Below are 21,321 nucleotides of genomic sequence, written 5' to 3' on the forward strand. Positions count from 1 at the left end.
CAGTCCTTATAGAATGGCAGACTGTACCTCACTCAACCCTATGTACTGTAGCACCCTAGACAGACCAAGTTACCAGTCCTTATAAGGACTTTTGTGGACCAAGTAGGTTGTGTGTGAGTGATTAGCAGACTGTACGTCAGTCCCTATACCGATGAAGGACTGCTGCAGTATAGGGCAGCGGTCAGCAGTAGTGCACCTCAACCCTATGTATTGTGGACCGATACCAGTCCTTATAGAATGGCAGACTGTACCTCACTCAACCTTATGTACTGTAGTACCCTATACCTTACCAGTCCTTATAAGGACTTTTGTGGACCAATTAGGTTGTGTGTGAGTGATTAGCAGACTGTACGTCAGTCCCTATACCGATGAAGGACTGCTGCAGTATAGGGCAGCGGTCAGCAGTAGTGCACCTCAACTCTATGTACTGTGGACCTATACCAGTCCTTATGGAATGGCAGACTGTACCTCACTCAACCCTATGTACTGTAGCACCCTAGACAGACCAAGTTACCAGTCCTTATAAGGAGCTTTGTGGAACAAGTGGGTTGTGAATGATTAGCAGACTGCAGCAGAAGGGCAGCAGTCAAGTATAATATTCTTTCTATATTTGGAAGAAAGAATATTATATGTGTACAAGCCTATTACCATACCACTGATACCAGTCCTGAAAAGAACCTTTGTGGAACTAATAGTAACAGCTACTGATGTTTCTTAGCCTGGATTGTGTTTAAGTTGAGGTTCGGGGTTTGGTAGTCTCTTTTGTTGTCATTAAAATATGTTTCTTTCTATGTTATCTTGTCAGGAAAGTTTTATGTACTTGCTGATGTAAGCACACTTACTTTTGTTTAATTGTTTATTTTTAAGTAAATATGTTTTCATTAATAAGCTGTATGTTTGTGTGATTTTTTTTAATAAACAAAAATGTACACTTTAACCACTTACCAACCAGCGCACGACGATGTACGTCCTATTTTTGAAGAGGGATATCCCGGTAACGGCAGCAGCTGCTGCCACAACCGAGATATCCATCTCTTCAGGCGCCGGTCGGCTGTACGATAACGGTGGTCTCCGCGGTGGATTCGCCGTGAGATCACCGCTATCGGCGTGGGAGAGGTGCCACCCCCCCTCCCGCCGCCCTCCCGCACCTTCCGCCGCTTACCGGAGCCGTCGGTAGCGGCGGAGGCGTTCGGGTCCTTTCACTAGCTGGGTATGGAGACGAGTGAGGCTAAGATGGCCCCCACTCGTCTCTATACCATAGGAGGGCGGAAGCGACGTCAAAACGTCACTTCCGCCCATACCTCTTAAAGGTATATTTTTTTTAAATGTCATTTTTTCTTTTTCTTTTTTTTTTTTGGCATTTTAGTCCAAATAGGAGATCTGAGGACTTTTTGACCCCAGATCTCATATTTAAGAGGACCTGTCATGCTTTTTTCTATTACAAGGGATGTTTACATTCCTTGTAATAGGAATAAAAGTGATCCATTTAAAAAAAAAAAAAAACAGTGTAAAAATAAATAAAATCAATTAATTTTAATTGATAAAATCAATAAAAAAAAAAAAAAAAGGTTTTTAAAAACACCCCGTCACGACGAGCTTGCACAGAAGCGAGCGCATACGTGAGTAGCGCCCGCATATGAAAACGGTGGTCAAACCACACGTGAGGTATCGCCGCGATCGGTAGAGTGAGAGCAATAATTCTAGCCCTAGACCTCCTCTGTAACGCAAAAAATGCAATCTGTAACATTTTTTAAATGTCGCTTATGGAGATTTTTGAGGCTAAAATTTTGATGCCATTCCACGAGCGGGCGCAATTTTGAAGCGTGACATGTTGGGTATCAATTTACTCGGCGTACCATTATCTTTCACAATATAAAAAAAAAATTGGGCTAATTTTACTGTTGTGAATTTTTTCCAAAAAAAGTGCGCTTGTAAGACCGCTGTGCAAATACGGTGTGAGAAAAAGTATTTCAATGACCGCCATTTTATTCTCTAGGGTGTTAGAAAAAAAAACAATATAAAATGTTTGGGGGTTCTAAGTAATTTTCTAGCAAAAAAAAATGTTTTAAACATGTAAACACCAAATCTGAAAAAGAGGCCTGGTCCTTAAGTGGTTAATGTCCCCACAACAGTCACACACTATTATTATAATACATTTATATACAGTAGCTCTGACATATTCTGCAGTGCTGTATAGAGAACACTAAACCATTTACATCATATTGCATCAGGGGAGCTTACACTCTAATGTACCACCACAGTCATACACTATTATCATTATATGTGTGTAGCACCCTCTAGTGCTAGAATTGTAAATACTGTAGTTTTTTTTCTAGTGCAGGTACATTTTTGCAGGCTTAGTTGGCAGCCAAGCCTGTTTGTTTTTTCCTGGATTGGGCAGAGATCTAGAGAGAGCAGAATGACTCCCCCCCAATGTACTGGATCCTTCCAAGAAGATGGGATGTGGGTTTGGGTGGAAGCTGGAGACAAAGTATTAGGCTGTCATGGCTTTTGAGGGAGCTCCCCAGTCTGGGGAAGGGGTGACCTTGGGCCTGGGCTCATGTGCAGATGGGTCCGTCTCAGAACCCTGGCCAGGTGTCCAGGAGGCACTGGGAGCAAGGAGGACAGCGGGAGAACACAGTGTAGATAGGTAGTCATGGGATCCTTGTGTGCCTTCAAGTAGTGAATGGGTTAACATTCTTTCTCTCATAGCATGTTTATTTTGCGTTCTCAGTTATTTCCTTTTTCTTGTTTTTACATCTCTATGCCCAATGCACTGGACTGCTTGTGTGATTTGCTGAACTCCCCACTGTGTCGTTCTGTGTCCCTGACAGGCAACTCAACCCAGGGACAGTTTGTGGGATTAGCCTGCGTCTCTCGCCATTGGTTTAGGACCCTGGTGACGTTGGCCTTTGGAGGAGGGGGAGGCTCCAGATGGCAGCTGTTGTGCTCTATGAGATGAGTCAGAGGCTTCTGTCAGCTCAAGGATCCAACTGCAGAGAAATAACAGATCAGGTCTGTGTGTTGCTCTTTTCTTTGCTGCTCTCTGTCCTTGGTGTCCCTCTACCTCTCTTTCTTGGTGTCCCTCTACCTCTCTTTCTTGGTGTCCCTCTACCTCTCTTTCTTGCTTTCCCTCTCCTCCTTCATTTTCTGCTGCTTCAGTAGAAATGTTACTGCTTCAGTAGTCTGTCCAGCCAAACCAGCCCTCGCCCTTTCACCTGAGAAGAGGTGCTACCACCTATGCCAGCACTTAGCGGCACTTCAGGGCGACACTTGCACAGTTGGTGATATGTGAACTCAGATTATACATGCCAGTCTACGGGGGACTCTCTGTGAGTAATTATTGTAACATTTCCCTAATGCCCCGTACACACGAGCGGATTTTCCTTTGGAAAAAACTTGGATGGTTTTCCGCTCAAGCTTGGCTTGCATACACACAGTCACACAAAAAAGTTTTCTGAACTTTCAACAGTCAAGAACGCAGTGACGTACAACACTACAACGAGCAGAGAAAATAAAGTTCATTGCTTCCGAGCATGCTTCGTATTTTTTCAGAGCATGCGTAGGAATTTTGCGCATCAAAATTTGTACAGACAATCAGAATTTCTGGTCGGAACTTTTTCCAACCGAAAAATAGAGAACCTGATCTCAATCTTTTGCTTGCTGGAATTCTGACAGCAAAAGTGCGATGGAGCATACACACAGTCGGAATTTCTGACCAAAAGCTCACATCCGACTTTTGCTGGCAGAATTTCTGATCGTGTGTATGGGGCTTTAGTCTTTTTTTGATACTGTTGGTGACATTATTACATGATTGCTGTTCCATATTTTTATTTCTGTACTTCATATGTGTGTTTGTAAATTCTTCCCCTGCGTGTATGAAGTGAGAGCATTCATTACTAACCCTACGATGCGACTTTGCCAGGCAATTTTCTAGCGACTTGGGTAGGACTTAATGCGACTTTGAAGTGAATTTCAGGGAATGCCTGGGTAATCTTCCTGTAATGTCGGATCCAAATCACATCAATATAGATGAGGATCCAACTTGGAGGAGACTACCATTAAAGTCTATGGGCACAAGTTGGTAAGAAGTCGTCTTGAATTAGTAAAAGAACCTTATCTAAAGTAGGAGAGACTTCAGTAGTGCTAATTAAGACAGTTCTCATTGACTAACATGGGATTTCACATGTCATGATATTGATTGATATTGTACAATCTTCAGCCACAGTGGGAGAATATTGTTCAGGGAGAAAAGCAGTAAAGCACAGCCACTGTACAGTACTAAGCAGTGTACTTGTGTGATAAGCGAACATGACTGTGAACATGACTGATACTATTACTATATATAAGTATATAGCCCCAGCATTTTCAATGTTGGTATACAAAATTATACAAACAACGGTAAATTAAAACAATGATACTATAAGCAGAACAGCTTCCAAACACATATAGATGTTCCACCGCAAATCAACATTGTTGTGCATGTATATTCACCAAATGTTATATTCAGTGTGCACTGACAGTGAGTACTGTCAATGAGCAATTTTTACCCGATACCTCCTCTGTAGTTGCCGCTCCTGTGAACTCAGAGGGTGGCGCTGGGAGGAGTGGAGAGAGCTGGAGCACATCACTGAAGCGGGAGGTGAGATGCCGTGTATGGCAGTGCTGAATGTAGACTGCGGAGAGAGTGTGAGCTCTTCACTGAAGCAGAAAGTGACATCCTGTGTATGGAAGTGCTGAAAGAGACTGCGGAGAGGGGGAGCAGAGAGCAGAGAGCAGGAACACGTGGCTGGATCAGACTGAATATAGCAGGTAGTGTGATCATAATAGCTTTTTAGTATGGCAACTAGGGATGAGCCGAACACCCCCCGGTTCGGTTCGCACCAGAACTTTCGAACGGACCCCAAATTCGAACAAACTTTAGAACCCCATTGAAGTCTATGGGACTCGAACGTTCGAAATTAAAAGTGCTAATTTTAACGGCTAATATGCAAGATACTGTCCTAAAAAGGGTTTGGGGACCTGGCTCCTGCCCCAGGGGACATGAGTCAATGCCTAAAATGTTTTTAAAAATGGCCGTTTTGGCGGGAGCACTGATTTTAATGATGATTAAAGTGAAAAAAAAAAGTGAAATATTCCTTTAAATATGGTGCCTGGGGGGTGTCTGTAGTATGCCTGTGAAGTGCCACGTGTTTCCCGTGTTTAGAACAGTCCCTGCACAAAATGACATTAAACAGAAATAACATCATTGAAAACTGCTTGCGGTTTTAATGTTATATCTGGTTCCTGCAATATGGTTGAAAATCATTGAGAAAAATGGCATGGGTAGCCCTCCCTGCCCATTACCAGCCCCTTTGGGTCTTGTACGCATATTAAGGGGAACCCCGTACCCATATTAAAAAAAGGAAATGCGTGTGGCCCCCAGGCCCTATATACTTAGAACAGCAGTATACAGGCGGTGCAAACAAGACAGGGACTGTGTAGGTTTGTTGTGTTAAGTTGAATCTGTTTGTAATTTTCAACTGGTACATTTTTAAAGTGTAGCTCCAGTCAAAAAACCTATTTTTAAGCTTTTTAAAAAACATAGGGAAGGGTTATCACCCCTGTATAATTTGTTTTGTCGTACATCTTTTTTCATCTCACTTGCTGTTGTCTCCTTCCGTTTGCAAGTAGGAGATGTTTGTAAGTTGGATGTTTGAAAGTAGGGGCCTGCCCTATATGCTCTGCAGAAATGGCGGAACAAGGTGTTGGTTTTGCCACAACATTGTAAGCCCTCAAAGTGACTCTTGCTGGGCGCTGGAGCGCCCTGCTGTGAACGATTATATCAAGAATTGTAATTACATGCCATTGTTGAAAAGTGGTAGAAAAATTGACCTTTGGTGGTTGTGGTGCTGGTGCCACAACACTATAAGTCCTCACAGTTACTCTGGGTGGGCACAGGAACGGGCCCTCCTGTGAAATATTATATCAAGAATTGTAATTACATGTCCCTGTTAAACAGGGGCAGAAAAATTGGGCCTTAGGCACTGGTGCTGGTGCCACGACACTGCAACCTCTCCCATATACTCTAGTTTTATTTCAGGAATTAGCCCTGCTGCAAAGCATTGCATCAAAAATTGTAATTAAACGTCCCTGTTAAACAGGGGCAGAAAAATTGGGCTTTAGGCACTGGTGCTGGTGCCACCACACTGCAACCTCTCCCATATACTCTAGTTTTATTGCAGGAATTAGCCCTGCTGCAAAGCATTGCATCAAAAATTGTACTTAAACGCCGCTGTTAAACAGGCGCAGAAAAATTGGGCCTTAGGCACTGGTGCTGGTGCCACCACACTGCAACCTCTCCCATATACTCTAGTTTTATTTCAGGAATTAGCCCTGCTGCAAAGCATTGCATCAAAAATTGTAATTAAACGTCCCTGTTAAACAGGGGCAGAAAAATTGGGCTTTAGGCACTGGTGCTGGTGCCACCACACTGCAACCTCTCCCATATACTCTAGTTTTATTGCAGGAATTAGCCCTGCTGCAAAGCATTGCATCAAAAATTGTACTTAAACGCCGCTGTTAAACAGGGGCAGAAAAATTGGGCCTTAGGCACTGGTGCTGGTGCCACCACACTGCAACCTCTCCCATATACTCTAGTTTTATTACAGGAATTAGCCCTGCTGCAAAGCATTGCATCAAAAATTGTACTTAAACGCCCCTGTTAAACAGGGGCAGAAAAATTGGGCCTTAGGCACTGGTGCTGGTGCCACCACACTGCAACCTCTCCCATATACTCTAGTTTTATTGCAGGAATTAGCCCTGCTGCAAAGCATTGCATCAAAAATTGTACTTAAACGCCCCTGTTAAACAGGGGCAGAGAAATTGGGCCTTAGGCACTGGTGCTGGTGCCACCACACTGCAACCTCTCCCATATACTCTAGTTTTATTGCAGGAATTAGTCCTGCTGCAAAGCATTGCATCAAAAATTGTAATTAAACGCCCCTGTTAAACAGGGGCAGAAAAATTGGGCTGATGGCATCACCCAGAACCAGAAATGTTCTTCCAACATATCAGCGGAGGAGGAAGAGGATAGACAATCAACATAACAGGACAGTCACTCAGCATCAGCATAGGCAGTCTTGAAGGGATGTGATATTTCAAAAAAAATTATTCGGTTACATCAGCTTCAGGTGCTTGGTAGCTGTGGGTGATCCAAGACTGATTCATCTTGATGAAGGTCAGTCGATCAACTGATTCGGTGGACAGGCGCACCCTGTGATCGGTAACAAAGCCACCAGCAGCACTGAAGGTGCGTTCCGAAAGAACGCTGGATGCAGGACAGGCCAGTAGCTCAATTGCATACTGTACAAGCTCTGGCCAGTGATCCATCCTCAAGGCCCAGTAAGCCAGAGGATTTTCGGTGGGAAAGGTGTCCAAGTCTGACCTTGCCCCTAGGTATTCCTGCACCATGTAAATCAGACGCTGGCGATGGTTGCTGGAACCGATCATACCTTGGGGCTGTGGACTAAAAAATTGTCTGAAAGCATCAGTCAGACGGCCAACTTCTCCACCGCTGCTTCTGACCGATGCCTCAGCAAAACGTTGTCCAGGACCAGGAGATGCACAGACCTTTCTGCAAGGCCTCCCGGAGATGTCTCATCCTCTGCTCCCTCTGCGATGGCAAGATAAGGTCGGCAACCTTACCCTTGTACCGTGGATCAAGGAGAGTGGTCAGCCAGTAATGGTCCCTCTCCTTGATCCGAAGAATACGAGGATCCTTCCGCAGGCTTTGCAGGATCAGGGAGGCCATGCAGCGTAGGTTAGCTGAGGCATTCGGTCCGGAGTCCTCTGGGTCACTAAGGGCAACATGATCCGCAGCTACCTCCTCCCAGCCACGTACAAGTCCACGTGTTTCTTGGGACTGTAAATCATCCCTACAAGACTGCTGCTGCTGAGTGCCAGCCTCCACCTCCATGCTGACACAATCATCCTCCTCCTCCTCTTCCTCCTCCTCATCTTCTTCCTGTGTGATGGGTGGCACAGCAGGAACACTGTCTGGATAAAGGGGGCCTTGAGAGGCAAGGAAGTCCTCCTCTTCCTGCCTCTGTTCTGCCTCAAGTGCCCTGTCCATTATTCCACGCAGCGTATGCTCCAAGAGGTGGACAAGAGGTACAGTGTCACTGATGCATGCACTGTCACTGCTCACCATCCTTGTGGCCTCCTCAAACGGTGACAGGACAGTGCATGCATCCTTGATCATGCCCTACTGGCATGGTGAGTAAAAACCAAGCTCCCCTGACCCTGTCCTGGTGCCGTAGTCGCACAGGTACTCATTGATGGCCCTCTGCTGCGTGTGCAGCCGCTGCAGCATGGCCAACGTTGAGTTCCACCTGGTGGGCATGTCACATATAAGGCGGTTCTTGGGCAGGTTCAACTCCTTTTGGAGCTCAGCCAGCCAAGCACAGGCATTAAATGATCGGCGGAAATGCACACAGACTTTCCTGGCCTGCTTCAGGACATCCTGTAAGCCGGGGTACCTGCCCAAGAACCGCTGCACCACCAGGTTAAGGACGTGAGCTACACAGGGCACATGGGTCAGTTGTCCCTGTCGGAGGGCGGAGAGGAGGTTGGTGCCATTGTCACAAACCACCATTCCTGGCTTAAGCTGGCGTGGCGTCAACCACCTCTCGGCCTGCCCCTGCAGAGCTGACAAAACATCCTCCCCAGTGTGGCTCCTGTCCCCCAAACAAACCAGCGCAAGCACGGCATGGCATCGTTTTGCCTGCGTACTTGCGTAGCCCCTGGAACGCCTACGGAGCACCGCTGGTTCTGAGGACAGAGCACTGGAAGAGGCCATGGAGGAAGAAGAAGAGGAGGGGGTGGAGAAGAGAGGTGTGTCACAACCAATAGTAGCATCTTGGAGGCGTGGTGGCGGAACAACCTCCAACACTACTGCACCTTGTCCTGCATCCTTCCCAGCTGCCAGAAGAGTGACCCAATGGGCCGTGAAAGACAGGTAACGTCCCTGTCCATGCCTGCTGGACCATGAGTCAGCGGTAATATGCACCTTACCGCTGACCGCCCTATCCAGCGAGGCAAGGACATTGCCTTCCACATGCCGGTAGAGAGCCGGAATCGCCTTCCTTGAGAAAAAGTGGCGTTTGGGGACCTGCCACTGAGGAACCGCACATTGTACAAACTCACGGAAGGGGGCCGAGTCTACCAACTGAAAAGGCAGCAGTTGAAGTGCTAGCAATTTAGCCAAGCTAGCATTCAACCGCTGGGCATGTGGATGGCTGGGAGTGAACTTCTTTCGCCGGTCCAGCAGCTGGGGCAGGGACATTTGCCTGCTATAATCGGACGTGGGTGTACTGCTAGCAGAGTGCCTGGAAGCACTTGGCTGTGACACACCTAATTCTACACCTTCATTCCTCTCAGAGCAGGTTTCAGAGAGGACTGAAGGTCTAGTGGGGTTGGAGATGCCAGCTGATGAGGAGCAAGGAGAGGTCCGCTTTGTTCTTTGGTGTGGGTCTTTGAGGTAAGCTTGCCAACGAGCTGCATGGCAGGTCAACATATGTCTGGTCAAGCATGTGGTGCCCAAGCGGCTGATGTTTTGGCCACGCGAGATACGCTTGAGACATATGTTGCAAATAGCAGCGGTGCGATCTGATGCACTCGTCTCAAAAAAGGCCCACACCAAAGAACTTTTAGAATAACGCGCAGAGGCAGCGCCCTGCACAGGCGGAGCTCTGCGGTGTGATTCAGTCGGTGTGCTGCCCCTAAGCTGGCCCCCGGAGGGCATCCTGCCTCATTGGACATGTGCCTCCTCCTCCTCCTCCTCCTCTCTCCTACCAGGCACCCACGTGGAGTCAGTGCCCTCATCATCCCCTCCCTCTTCATCGCTGTAGCAAACCTGGCAGTATGCTGCAGGTTGTGGAACATGACTGCCAGATTGCTGTCCTTCTTGGGCATCCCCTCTCTCTGCGCTCACGCTACTGCCTTCCTCTAGCTGAGTGTCATCATTGGAGCCTACAAAACACTGGGCATCCTCCTGGAGCATGTACCCAACACTGTGCTTAAAGAGTTCAGGAGACTCCTCAGGAGGTGGGTCTAGGGAAGGAGTCACTGATGATGACATTGAGAGGAGGGAAGACGATGCGTTGGCAGCTGCTTTGCTAGTACCCTGAGACTGGGTGAGAGAGGATGAGGAGGATGAAGAGGGCTTGGTCATCCACGCTACCAAGTCGTTGGCATGTTGCGGTTCAACATGTCCAGCTGCCGAAAAGAAGGACAAGCGTGTCCCATGGCCATGTGCTGATGACAATGCACCGCGTCCACGACCAGCACTGTTGTCTCTAGACACAGATCCTGCTTGCCCTCTTTTATCAGCTCGCGCCTGTCTGCCTCTCCTTGCTGGCCTTCCAGACATGGTAATGGCCTGAAGGGAGTTGGGTAAAACAGCAGTGTAATGGAGTCACACAACACCCACTAAGCCCTGCAGATGGCTCTATTAGAGAACAGCAATAAACGGTAGATACAGGTGTATATTGTGCTGGAGTCACACAACACCCACTAACTCCTGCAGATGCCTTTATTATAGAACACCAGAGATAAAGGGGTATACTGTAATTGAGTCACACAACACCCACTAAGCCCTGCAGATGGCTCTATTAGAGAACAGCAATAAAGGGTAGATACAGGTGTATATTGTGCTGGAGGCACAAAAAACCCACTAACTCCTGCAGATGCCTTTATTATAGAACACCAGAGATAAAGGGGTATATACAGATGTATACTGTGCTGTGCTGGAGGCAAACACAACTTCCAATAACTCCTGCAGATGGCAAGTGGGCTCAAATAGAGAAGAGCTATGTAGGTGGATATAGCAGTGTGTACTGGGTACAGAGCACGCAGACAGCACGCACAAGCTCCTAACACTACTGACTGCAAGCTCTATTATAAAAGATAGATCACTAGCTATATAGGTGAGGTGAATATAGCGGTGTATACTGCGGTCAGGGCAAGCAGACAACAACCACTACAGAAGAGCAAGATCGAAAATCGGCCGATAACGATCGGTGTGTACTGTGTTGAAGGTACACAGAACACCCACTAACTGCTTCAGACGCCAACACACTACACAAGGCCGCCGCGCTGGCGGCCTTATATAGTGTGGGGCGTGTACTACACAGCCTGAGCTATGATTGGCCACAGGCATCCTGCCTGTGGCCAATCATGGCTCTCCTCGCTGCTGGCGCTGTGATTGGCCAAGCATAGGTGGTCACAGTGCATGCTTGGCCAATCATGAGCCAGCAATGCACTGTGATGACGCAGTGCATTGTGGGCCGTGAGCGCCACACGAATTTGGAGCGAACGGCCCATAACGTTCGGAATTCGCCGAACGGGCGAACAGCCGATGTTCGAGTCGAACATATGGTCGACTCGAACACGAAGCTCATCCCTAATGACAACCCATAAAGCTATTATGATTTCACCTCCTGCTACATTTAGTCTGATCCAACCATATACCCCTGCTCTCTGCAGTCAGTGCTGCCATACACAGGATGTCACATCCTGCTACATTCAGCCATGTGCTCCAGCTCTCTGCTCTCCTTCTCCACATTTTGAATTCAGTGTTGCCCTACAGAGCAGCTCAGCCCATACACAGCGTCTCACCTCTTGGTTCAGCTATATGCTCCTGCTCTCTCCACTCCTCCTGGCGCCACCCCCTGAGCTCAGAGGAGCAAGAACTACAGAGGAGGCATCAGATGTAAAGGCGCGCTGACAGTACTCACTTTCAGTGTGCATTGAAAACAACATAGGGCTTATATACATCTGCCACAATGTGGATTTGCGGCATAACCCCTGGGGACTTCTAACAAATCCTTAGGGGCCCCCAGAACCACGGTTGATAAACCCTGGTCTACATGTTGTGTATATTTTGAACAGAACAAAAATTCTACTTTCAGAAACTGCAAACTGGCAGGCTTTTTATTGCAGAAGAGACACGCAATAAAATACACCTACCAGCATTCTCTGGCATGTAAACTTAGCTGTGCATGTGCAACTCGGCTTACATCACTGGCATGGTCCCAGTGAGCCGGTGTTCTGTCAAAATAACCAACTCGTCCAAAATTCCAACCATGTCACTTTCTGGTACCTGGTAGGGAGGGTAGAGACAATAGTATAAAAACAGTGTTAATGCTGCGAAAGCGGGAAAATAAGGGATCCCCAGTCTTACTCCTGTCAGCTGATGCGGAAAAAGCATTTGACAGGGTAGATTGGGATTCATGATGGATACTCTCCAATATCTGTGACTTGGACCTAAAATTATGCGATGGATCAAAAATCTGTATAATCGACCAATGGCGATGGTTAAAAATAATGGGAAGTTGTCACCTTCTTTTGAAATGTATAATGTAACGAGACAGGTGTGCCCACTATCTCCACTCCTGTATGTATTGTCAGTGGAACCATTTTTAGTGGCATTACGGAATAATCAAGACACAAGAGGGGCGAAAGAAGGGGGAAATTGTAACGATATCACGTCCGGGACAGGAAATGTTGTAACTAGTTGCCATGTTGTTTGGAACGCAGCCATGATAGCTTGGCTAACCTTGTAACATTACCGAAGCATCTGGACTCCCTCCTCCCTCATCTTAGAAATCCAAAGCTTTTAAAATTTCAAAAGGAAAGAAAGGTTATCTCAGCAGAGGAAGCAGAACCAAGCTAGGTCAGTAAACAAGGCTCATGTTGCCTGGTAGGATATTCAGGCCTGTCGTAAAACTGTCACCCTCTCCATTCAGAGAACCAACAGATACCTGCTGTAAATACCTCAAACCACATAGAGTGCAGACAGATTAGTAAAGTTCTGAAACGTCACAATGTTTCTTAACATCCAAAGTAATAATAGCACAGCCATAATATGGACATTTTTAGTTTCCTCAGATAATTTGTAACATTTCAAGTCCAGACACCGCTATGTCAGGTCATATGGGAAGCCACTGGGACTCCTCCTAGGTAACCCTTAAATGGGAAACCTGTCATGTGTATACTTGTTTTGAAGCAAATATCACGTTGTTCACTAAAATGGATATCTGCAGTCTATAAACAGTAGAGAGGCAGAGATATGAATATGTATCACAAAGTGTACCTGGGACAGGGTCATGAGTGTAGACACCTCCCAGCAACCAACCCCTAAACAAGATGACCAGACGATTGGTCACTGGTCACTGTCAACACCCCCTTTGATTTGACAGAAAAGAGGAGAGGCCAAGGCAATGGTCAGTTCTCCTTTTACCATTCAAGCAGGAAGATCTGCCAAGTTTGAAAACCGATTACCTTTGCTCATCGATCGAACTCTGATCAACCCTCGGACATTAATTGCAAGTATTCTTCCTTCCCAATTCTACCTTATTTCTTTGTGGCTGTATATTGTCTTTATTTTTTGAAACATCCTTTTTCTGTAAATGTTTTATTCGCGCCAACCTTGACCTTTTCATAATAAACCCTTATGTTGAAAAGTGTTAACCTTGTCTTTAAAGATCTTGATGCAAACTATAAACGAACCTGTCTCTTAAAAGGGCGCTACTGTGGTAGAGTAAGACTACTGAGCAGACCTGTCTGTGGTGGCAGTGTGTGTTGTAGGTGCTTATTCTAAAATTATAATTGGTAGTCCTAAAATTACGAGTCCCCCGGCTCTGTCTTTTAAAATCGGGGTGGTGGCAGTTAAAGGGTTAATTGTGTAATTAGCCCAGTGACAATCGCTCTCAGGCTGCCCGTACCTAGATTGTGGTCCCGCAAGCTGGAAAATCTTTGTGCTGGGCGCAGCTGAGTGTGGCATTGTTACGTAAGTGACAGCATGGTGTGATGTTGGCCGGTCCTTCGTCGCCAGTTAGCGAGGAGGGCAGGGATCTGACACCCACGTTCGTCACAGAAATTAATATAAAATCGTGGCATATGCTGATGATGTCCTGATGTACATAACAAACCCAAGGGTGACGCTCCCAAATATAATCAAAGAGATAAAAAAAATATGGGGAACCATCGAACTTTAAAATCAACCCTATTAAAACAGAAATATTAAATATAGAAGTGGGGAAAAAAGAAGAACTTGCACGACAAAGGGAATTACCATTTACATGGGTGAAAAAAGATTTATCATACCTAGGAATCAAATTGACATCTACCACCGAGAAGTTGTACCTGGCAAATTATATGAATGAATGAGATTAAAGCGGAATTAAGAGGGGCTCACTGCAATCTATATCATGGATAGAAAGGATAAATATGTTTAAAATGGTGATCCTCCCCAAAATAATATATAAATTCCAAATGTAACCAATTGCTATACCACAGAGTTTTTTTCAGAATAATAAAAACAATGATGACAAAACACATATGGCAAAATAAAAAAACGAAATTAAAATTTGCACTAATCACTAGGAAAAAAGAGCACGGAGCTCTAACAACACCAGACATAAATAGATGTAAGTCAGTTATTATCTCACGGATGGTAGAATGGGCTAATGAAAAAAGTGAAAAAAAGTGGGTTAAGATTTCAAATACACCAAGTAGAACAATATTGCATAAAAATATCTGGGTATCATGAAAGTACAGAACACTAAATTTGATGGCACACAATTCGACTTCAAACGATTCAAAATTTGGGATACACTATACAAACAAAAAAACTATATATACAATTCACCACTAATTGTACTCACTGGAACAAATTTTTTTTATCCTGGAAAGGGGACACTTTTAGGTTTTAAAATAGGGAATGCACAAATAATAGATGTTACTGCACACGGGAAGATGTGAACACTAGCTGAATTAAAGGAAATAAACAAATGGAAGATAGGTGACTGGAAATATTTTCAATTAAAACACTTAGTATATACACTACCCCAGCCAGTCAGAGATGGAAAGAATTTAGATCCACTGGAAAAACTCTGTGGTGTACAAACTCCATTGAAACATGGTATATCCAAAATATATGGAATATTGACAGAATTGGAGGGACAAGATACACCCCCTATATAGGAAAATGGGAAAAGAAATACGTATGAAAATAGAGGATCAACAAGCCGAGAGAATGATAGGAGCAGTCTATAGTTACGCAACAGATATAAACACAATTGAAATTAATTACAAACTATTGACAACATGGTAAAAATTTATTACAAACTATTGACAACATGGTATTTCAAGAAGACAAATCCCCACAGTGTTGGAGGGAATGTAAGCAGAGGGCCACAATGATACATATCTGGTGGGAATTCCCACAAATTAAGCAATACTGGCAAGAAAATGTTGAATTTACAGAAGAGATAACTGGAGAAAAGATAACCAATACTTGGAAGACGTGTCTATTCCATTAATTTAAAACTTCAAAAAAACAATATGGAAAAATGTTAATTCCAGTATTGCTGAATGCCGCAAAAATATTAATCCCAAAAAAATGGTTGAATACAGAAAAGCCGAACATAAGGGAATGGTTTGAACTAACAGAATATTATAATAGAATGGAATACCTCTGCATCAGAGAAAAAGGGCAACCAGAAAGGTACAATAGTACCTGGGGAAAATGGTACATTTTTAAAACCTCTGAGAGATATCTGGAAAAAATGATAGAGGGTAGAAGAGCTTGAACAGGTTTAGAAGAGGGCCGAGAGCAGACCAAAGGGGAGGGTGGAAGGAGGTGGGAGATGGAGGGGTTAGAATGAATCAGGAGGACGGGGATAAGAGTTTAAGAATAAACTCTTATTCTGGTGAGAAGATAGATATAAATTGAAGGCACCAAATAAGATTTTAAAATATTAAAATTATGGGATACCTGATAATAGAAGAAATAAATAAATAAATAAAACTTCTGTAAAAATACCACTATGACGTGAGACCAAGAAGGAGATAGCTAAATGAACATAAAGCTGAATTATGGCCAGCACACACGATCAGAAAATCATACGGAAAATACCGCTTTCGAATCGATCGAACGATAATTGGATCGTTCGTACAGAGCTTTCGAGAGCCAATCAGGACAATTCATCCGATATTATTCTATCGGACATGCATGGAAATTTTTTTCGGACGATTTTAATTTAATCAGTACAGCTATTGTTCGAAAATGCAATAAAAATGCATCACAACACATGACATCACTTCCAAAAAAAAATTCTGTTGTACGGGATTTTTCGTGACTTTAGTAAACTCATCAGATTCGATCTGAGATTAGCATGCAATAAAAAATGGACAATTATTAGTCCGATAATCTCATTGTGTGTATGGGGCATAAGTCTCTCTAAAGTTTTTGCTGAAGTGGGAAAAAAAACAAGAGCACCATTGCTCAAGAATTTTAAAGTAGAAGAAATGGAGCACTCGTTAGAAGACCTAGGGCACTTAGTAGCAAACCTAGGGCACCAGTAAAAGACCCAAAACATTCAGTAGAAGATCCAGGACACTCAATAGAAGTCCTGGGCACCAGCATCATTTATCTTATTCTGTATATTGATTGTAATTCTCAGTATCTTTTTCTGTATGTATGGACATTGCACAGAACCATGTATATTGTTATGTCAATATATAATATACAGCAAATCATAAATGAAACTGGTAGTGAAGTCACGCATAGAGTTTTAGTTCTGTCTTCAGCAGCTGTGAGACCCCTCCTGCTTTTCTCATGTGCGGTCCAGAAAGGGTTATCCAACTATTGTTTCCAATCTCACCTGCCACGTTAATTTATGTTTCAAAATTTCCTCTTTCCGCTGATGAATTACATTTTTGACCTACTGCCAAATCCACAGGAGAAGTCCAATCTTCTCTACCATAAAATGCTCTTTAATTAACCTGAGCAACCACCGATGCTTTCCGCACCATAAACCTTTCAGGAAAATCTGCAGCTTTATCCTGAAAAAGAGCAAAACAATCCACATAAATTACTATTAACAAGAACATGTTTCCTACCTGCTGAGGCATCAGACTTGTGAGCTCTCTGACTGGCTTTGTTGTTTTCTATTACTCTTTAACCCCTTAGTACTTAAATATTGTTCTTTCATGACAGGAGTGATTCAGTCAAGTAATATATATATTTTTTAAGATTTTTGTTCTTAGCCACAAAATAATAACAATGAGTAAAATACACTTTTATTTTCCCTGAAATTTTGGGAAAAATCTGTAGATTTCGTTGAAGTGTTACCTGATTCTCTGAATCAGCTTCCTGACAGTGACAATGGTGGACCATGCCCACACAATGTGTCGGCACAGCCACTTATAGTCTCCACCAGGGGTGCGTGTGACAGGTGACAGAACAGGTGCACCATTGGGAGATAATTTCCTCCTTATGACAAGAAGTGTTTGTTAATTCCCCCCCCCCCCCCCAAAAAAAATACACATCCTGGTCCTTTGAAGCAGATTAAACAGCAGGGTGCTTGTGCTGTGTAATCTGCCCCCTTCTAAACTGTAATAAAAACCTCCCTGAACCTTCCACTTCCTGTATGCCCTCTTTATACTGACCATGTTAACCAGGGCTACTCAGCCCTGACTACAGTGGTCAGAGTGTGTCCCTTCATGATACGCTGCCTTGCTCTGCTCTCCTCTCTCCCCCCTCACCCCCTCCTTCCTGCCTGTCAGCGCACTCTCTGTATCTGTCACCACTCTGCCCCGACCCCACCAATATTATCTTAAAAAAAAAACAACAATGGTCATTAGAGGCTGGCATACCACACTTGTAAATCCTTTGTAAAAAATAGATTTCTAAAAAATAGCTATTTAAAGCTGTCTTCAGACCGGTCACGTGACTCGAGGCTGCTTTACTCCAAGACAGGGCTTCTGTGGGAGGAGCCACGTGATCCCCTGGATGACGTCACAGGGAGATCATGGTCCCTCCTGCAGTAGCCGTGTATCGGAGCTGAAAAGCAGGTCGCGAGTCACGTGACCGGCCTGAAGACAGCTCTAAATAGCTATTTAGAACATCTCCACCCAAAAGCTGAAACACTGCTATCTGTTTTTGCTTATGTCTATTTAATAATACTGGTATGTGTTGCTGAAACATCTCCACCCAAAAACAGAAACACTGCTATCTGCTTTTGCTTATGTCTATTTAATAATGCTGGTATGTTATTTTTTGCTTAACTGTCTGAAGACATGTCCACATTAAAATGCTTTATTATCTCCATCGTCTTACCCAAAATTATGGCCTGTTAACATTTGTGCCCTCTTGCTAGTCTGTGAAGTGAAAAGTTTGCCCTGTTAACCAGCAAACCTTTATTACCTCCTGACTGATAATTGAAATGCACCCATCACCATCCCTATCAGTATAAATATAAGCATCTTTTGAGGGAAGCATTTGCAGGGGGCATATTTGCAACTGGGACTATTTCTATAAGTGGGAGCACTTCTGACTCTGCACTTCAGCAAATGAACACAAGAAAATACTTTGACATCAGGTGACCATGTTTACCCCTTCAGCTCTTTCTCCCTGTAACATGTACTCTCTACCACTCCTTTTGACAGCTCTGTCCTCTATCCTTAAACTATCTCTCCTTCACCCCTCTTCTCCCACCCACAGCGTATATATATATACATATATATATATATATATATATATACGTATATATATATATATATATATATATATATATATACGTATATATATATATATATATATATATATATATATATATATATATATATATATATTTCTCACTTCTGTCCTCTCCTTATTACTGCACCCACCAACTTTTGCTAAATCCACATACACAAAAAATCTCCAGGACCCCGGGGTATGTCCGTTCATATAGATCCCACTTCCATATTACCTCCCTTACCCTACTGCTTCTCCTAACCTCTGGAGATATATCCCCAAACCCCGGGCCTCCATCATTTAACTGTACCCCATGCACCCTGCACCCTCTGGCAGCAGCTGCAGTCAACACAATTTAGTTCCCATTTCTCTTCTTCCCAAGACCAGACTCCCTTTCTCTTGTGCAATTTAGAATTCCTGCTCTGTCTGTAACAAACTCACCTCTCTCCATGCCCTCTTTATTACAAACTCTTTTAATCTACTCGGCATTACCGAAACCTGGCTTCATGAATCCGAAACCACGTCTTCAGCTGCCCTATCCCATGGTGGTCTTCTCTGCACTCACTCCCCCAGATCCAATGGACATAAGGGAGGAGGTGTCGGAAGCCTTCTAGCCCCACATAGCACCTTTCAGGTACTTCAATCACCTCCCTCTCTGTCACTCTCCTCTTTTGCAGCACACTGCTTTCATCTGTTCACTCCAGTTCTTTAAGGATAACTGTGATTTACAGGCCCCCTGGACCAGTATCAACCTTTCTTGATGACTTCTCTGCCTTGCTACCCTACATTCTTTCTTCTGAAATCCCCACAATCATTCTGGGCGACTTCAACATACATATTAATACTAACACTCCTGCCACTTCCAAATTTCTCAGCCTAACCTCCTCCTTTGACCTAAAGCAGTGGATACACGATCCTACTCACTCTGAAAAGGTAATACCCTTGACCTTGTTTTCTCTCGCTTTTGCACTCCATGCAACCTCTCAAACTATCCATTCCCTCTCTCTGATCACTACCTTATTAGTTTCACTCTCTCCTTCTCCTTCATCTCCTCTCCCTCCAACCGCCTAAAAGTTACCCGCAGAAACGTACGTCATCTCAACCCTTCTCTCCTCTACTCTGCTACCAACGACCTCTATGACAAAATCTGAACCCTATCCTACACCCACCTAGCCACTTCTGTCTACAACACTTCACTTCTAGCCTCACTGGACTCACTGGCTCCCCTCACTACACACAAAATCAGGTCCCAACCACTTCAACCTGATGATACTAGAAGTCTGAAAAAACATAGTCGTGCACATGAGCGCCTGTGCCGTAAGACTAAGGCCGCGTACACACGGGCGGATTGTCTGCCCAACTTAGTCCGCTGAACCGTGTTTCAGTGGACAATCCGCTCGTGTGTGGGCTTCAGCGGACTTTTTCAGCGGACAGTCTGACGGACTTTGTCTTTCGGAATTTCCGTAATTTTGTCCGTCCAAACTTGGTTTCAGCGGACAGTCCGCTCGTGTGTAGGCAAGTTGGACGGACTAAGTATGGCGCATGCTCAGAAAGGATTTACATGGCCGAAGGTTGCATTGCAGTGTATTGGACGTCGTTTTTCTAGTCCCGTCGTACGTGCTGTACACGTCATCGCGCAAGTTTTCAGCGGACTGTCTGTTCATCGTGTGTGGTCAAGTCCATTCATTCAAAATTTGGACGGACTGTCTGTTGGATTGTCTGACGAACTTAGTTGGGCAGACAATCCGCCCGTGTGTACGCGGCCTAAGTCTCAGAAACATTTCAACCAATATAAATCTTCCCTCCAAAAATACAATTCCAGCCTCCTCACTGCCAATCAGCCCTATTTTATCACTCTCATTAGCAACTTATTATCCCCTCCCCATCAACTCTTCTAGAGCACTTCATGCTCCACTTTGCTGACCAGCTTTATTGAGATGCTGATTTCATTTTCCAGCAGGATTTTGCACCTGCCCACACTGCCAAAAGTACCAATGCCTGGTTTAATGATCATGGTATCACTGTGCTTGTTTGGCCAGCAAACTTGCCTGACATAAACCCCATAGAGACTCTGTGGGGTATTGTCAGGAGGAAGATGAGAGACATCAGACCCAATAATGCAGATGAGCTGAAGAAAGCTATCAAAGAAACCTGGGCTGTCATAACACTTTATCTGTGCCACAGGCTGATCCCCTACATGCCACGGTGCATTGATGCAGTAATTCAGACAAAAGGAGCCCTGACCCAGTACTGAGTGCATACTATACTATATATGGACATGCTTTTCTGTAAGCCAACATTTCTGTATTAAAAATCCTTTTTGTTATTGGTCTTATGTAATATTCAAATTTTCTGAGATACTGAATTCTGGGTTTTCACTATCTGTAAGCCATAATCATCAAAATTAAAAGAAAAGAAATGCTTGGAATATTTCACTCTGTGTATAATGAATCTATATAATATATATGAGTTTCTTGTTTTGAATTGAATTACTGAAATAAATTAACTTTTTGATGATATTCACATTTGTGAGATGCACCTGTACGTGAAGAAAAACTTACATCTCTGCACATGATGTGAACGGGTCCTGAAAGAGCTAAACTCCAGTTGCAATGGGTGGATTTGAGCTGTCATTGTAACAACTGGTCCTGCTGGTAATCAGGAGTGCTGACCTAGCTACAGAACACAGCTTCACTCCACTGATTACATTGGAAGGGCTGAACTCTCCTTATGTAACCTGGCGGACTGGGCTGCCA

At 44.3% G+C, this 21,321-nt stretch overlaps 1 protein-coding gene across 2 annotated transcripts in view; it reads left to right on the forward strand.

Moving 5' to 3' along the window:
- Nucleotides 1-2,866: 2,866 nt before the first annotated feature.
- The window catches only part of ADA2 (adenosine deaminase 2), a 79,998-nt gene continuing 61,543 nt past the window's right edge, over nt 2,867-21,321 (forward strand). The window contains exon 1 of one of the 2 annotated variants that reach the window (XM_077468870.1): nt 2,867-3,015. The gene's annotated coding sequence lies outside the window, so the exon portion shown is untranslated. Of the gene's footprint in view, nt 3,016-3,088; nt 3,333-21,321 lie in introns of those variants that run through there. The other variant, XM_077468871.1, reaches the window with a different exon arrangement.

The sequence above is a fragment of the Lithobates pipiens genome, unplaced genomic scaffold (genome assembly GCF_037356315.1).
Source record: "Lithobates pipiens isolate NorthernLeopardFrog02 unplaced genomic scaffold, aLitPip1_a1.2 Scaffold_8, whole genome shotgun sequence".
NCBI lineage: Eukaryota > Metazoa > Chordata > Amphibia > Anura > Ranidae > Lithobates > Lithobates pipiens.